Genomic DNA, 4,163 nt, shown 5'->3' with positions numbered 1-4,163 from the left:
CCCGTTACAGAATTTCAGCTCTGAATTTCAAAACCTCCCCATAGACTTTGAATGGGGAGTTGTCAGACCTTGTGTCACTCCGAGGCAAATTGCGAAAAAACGGTAAATCTCACAATAAAGATAGTGACATTTTCTGAAAGCCAGCAAAAATACCTACGTTTTGATGTATAATTTGTGGGGGTTGAGTGGAAATTGAGCGAGTAGCAAGAAGTTGTTCAGACATGAAGAGAAAATTCAGAACAGACCAGCGCTCACTGTGAGTTAATTGCATAGCAACCATAGCAACGCATGTATTTTGTGAAAAATCACAATTTTGCAACTGAAAACTTAAACAGGTATAAAATTAAAACGGTAAAAGATCTGAAAAAGCTGAATCAGACAGGAATAGCCCAATAATCTGAGAACATTTTAAAGTTTGAATGGAGTTTCTGGGTGAAAGTATAAAGAAGTAGTTAAGTTTCAAAAACAAGCAAGTTTTAGCAGAATTGTGGAAGTTTTCCATTCATTTCAATGGGACAAATTAAAGGAAAAAAGTGTAATATTTAAAAAAGTATAGTAGTAATAAACACCAAAAGATATAGCAAACATTAGCAGAAATAGCAGAACAGTTTAGAGTTTGAACGGAGAAAATCGGCTGAAAACTGAGGGAGTAGTTAAACGGCGAAATACGGAGCAACTAGAAGAATAAAGTATAAAGATAAAGAATAAAGAGAAACAGGAACTCAATAGTGTGGAAGCCCTTTTAGGGCATCCACACAATAAAGAGAAACAGGAACTCAATAGTGTGGAAGCCCTTTGAGGGCATCCACACAATAATAATAAAGAATAAAGAGAAACAGGAACCCAATAGTGTGGAAGCCCTTTTAGGGCATCCACACAATAAAGAGAAACAGGAACTCAATAGTGTGGAAGCCCTTTGAGGGCATCCACACAATAAAGAGAAACAGGAACTCAATAGTGTGGAAGCCCTTTTAGGGCATCCACACAATAAAGAGAAACAGGAACTCAATAGTGTGGAAGCCCTTTTAGGGCATCCACACAATAATAAAGAATAAAGAGAAACAGGAACTCAATAGTGTGGAAGCCCTTTTAGGGCATCCACACAACTAAGACTTCCTCCACTAGGTGGCAGTGTCTGAGGAGAAAGTGTTAGAGTAGCTGGCCTGTAGTCAGAAACCGGAAGATGCAGGATTTGGGCTGAGATGGGGAAAAGTGGTTAGCACTAGTGCCTTAAAGCAAGAAGGTTGTAGGTTGAAGCTTGTTGGTCAGCTGGGCCTTTCTGTGGAAGTTGGATGTTCTCCCACAGTCCAATGAAATGCTGCTTAGGTTCATTGGTGCTTCTAAATTGGCTGTAGGTGTGGATGTGAGAGAGTGCTTCTCTGTCTCTCTCTGTTGGCCCTGTGATCGACTGGTCACCTGTGCAGGTGGACCACGCCTCTTGCCCTGTGACAGCTAGAGCACAGGCTGCAGCCCTGTGAGCCTAAGCTGAATAACCAGTTAGCAAAAATGATTCATAGATGGCCTGAAATTCCCCAGTTAGCAGTTTGGCAGATAGCTATGACATGCTAAACCCACCCAGCAGCTGTATTCTACCTGTAAGCTGATCCCTGCTGAGCCAAAGCACTTTTTTATATACAAATGACAACCTTTAATAGAAAGCCTGCTGTTAGCTTCATTCCACAGAAAACTGACAGAAACTAACAGAGCTGATAAAGAATAAAGAGAAATGTGCTGATTTAAAGCCTTTGAAGTGCTTCAGATGATCTCTGTCCACTTCTGTCCACTCATTCATTCATGTAAGCTTCTAATGCAGCTTTGATCTTCACAGTCTGCTTCATGAAACTCATTCTAACCCTGAATGTCAGAGTGTTCCTCCTTCTCTTTCCCATCATTCATGCTAGCATTGGAGGAGATTTGGATGTTGGACTGTGTTTTGGATGATGTGTGTATGTTTGTGTTGGACTGCTGTCTGTAAAGCAAACGGACATTTTGCTTTGGATTTCAGTGTCAGACAGACTTCAAGGTGGAATGAAGAGTTTGAGAGTTTCACAGTGAATTATCCAGTGGAGGATTTTTCTTCTTCTTTGAAGGTTTGAAATGTGAACATTGTTCTGCTACAGTCAATGGACTAAACCAGAGAAGAAGAAAACAGACTTTACCATGAAGATCCTCAGTGTGGATCAGTATAATATCAGCCTTATGTCTGCAGTTTAGTGTCAGCACAACTTTCACATAATATTCATCACAGCACAACTAAAACATGGTGACTGACCTCAGAGTTTCAAGTCCACATCCTGGACTCTCCAGAAAACCACACAGCTGCTTCACTCCCGAATCCTGCAGCTCATTGTCGTTAGTTGAGGAGAAGAAGTCATTAGTCAGGTCCAGCTCTCTCAGATGGGAGGGGTTGGACTTCAGTGCTGCTGCCAGATAATCACAGCTGATCTCTGACAAACCACAGCTCACCAATCTGTATAAAGAATGAAAGATGTAAGTTTATTAGACAAAGTGCTTGAAATCATTCAGTGTTTCATAATCTGTTCAGAGCTGAATAAGGTTCAGAATGTAGAAGTTTAGAAAATGGAAACTCAGCAATGGGAAAAAATGGACCTATTTGAAGCCCAACATCACCTTTTTCCAGTGACATTATTAAAGCAGACAAACTACAAGCTCATTTTCATTCCAACAAGTCATCTTCTGACCTGGACTAACAACACTGGTCTCTATGTGCAGCTGGCTGTGAGACCAGTGCTCAGGGAGCGTCTACAAAGTGCAACACTGGAAGAAAATCACACACTAATTTGCTTCCAGCACTTTCACACAAAAAGCTACTGTCATTATTTTCACCAAACTCTGTGGATCCTTTATTGGAAATTCAAATGGGATTCAAATGTTCAGACAAAAGAGGGTTATGAGGAAATATGATGAAATTTTGTGTATTAGCAGGAAGTTATTGAATCATTTTCATCATAAACCAAACAAAATGATTGACAAACATGTTTTTACAAACTCAGTGTTGGACTTGGATCAGCAGGATAACCTGATGTTTAAAGGCATTTTAGTCTCACTGTATGTGAGTCAAGGTATTACTCAGTATTTATGAATGTTGTTTCAGTGTTGTACTTTGTTGATGGTCCCTGAGGGCTCGTCTCACAGCCAGCTTGTCACGATCGTTTGACCCAGCGTTTTAAGTTTGAGTTTATTTTGATGTTTATGGTTTATTTTTAAGTTCATTAGATTATCTAAGTTCATTTGTTTATTAGATTCCCCTTGTGTATCCAACCCCTGTTAAGTCTCCCTTGTCCTTGATGTGTTTTGTAAGATTTAAAGAAATTAGTTTACTGCTGAACTGTATATAACCATCATTCTTATCATTGCATCAATTATCATTTCATCCAAGCATTTATTGAAGCTGCTGGCATTAGGTTATAATTTGTATTACAGGGGTTATCATAATCAAATATTAACATGTTTATTATAGGTGCAGTTATAACCACTTTAAAATGATTGAGTTAAATATATATATCAAAACTCATATGCTGAGTATATTGTTACAGTAAAATAGTAGCTGAGCAAAGGCCTGAATATATTCAGCAACCTGCTGCACTAGAGCTTGCTTGCCAACAGGTGACAGAAGAAGTTGTCCAGTCCATGGGGACCTCAAAGGCCTGAGATCATCACCATATTTGAAAGAGGATGCCAGAAAGGGGAACTTCTGTGTCTGCATTTATCTCTTAGAATTGATCATTATCTGTAGAGGAGGCAAATAATGTTCTTAAGATGCAAATTATGTGACTGTAAACGCAAGAGGGGGCGTCATAATACCCTGATGTTATAAAAGCAATCTGAAGTGTATTTTTGGGTGGAGATGTACAACTGATGTTTTGCAGTTTACACCTCTCCACGCTGCGTGTATTCATTAAAAATCAATTGTTTGATCGACCTCTTCTGGACCATGATTGTTTTACTCTCGTCCTCAATTTCGGACCCATAACAGTTTCATGTCTGTGTTTCTTATGTTGTCATGTTTGCGTTTCATTATATTTCCCATTTTATTTTGAAAGCGGTCCTGTGTTCCTGTATTTTCTTTTACTCTTCCCCTGTGGCTTTGTTATGTTCATGTTGTGTCTACTGTGCCTTTCTGTCCCATGTTTCAAGTCCTT

The sequence above is a fragment of the Oreochromis aureus genome, linkage group 3, assembly GCF_013358895.1.
Source record: "Oreochromis aureus strain Israel breed Guangdong linkage group 3, ZZ_aureus, whole genome shotgun sequence".
Classification (NCBI taxonomy): Eukaryota; Metazoa; Chordata; class Actinopteri; order Cichliformes; family Cichlidae; genus Oreochromis; species Oreochromis aureus.
Note: the sequence above shows the minus strand (reverse complement) of the source record.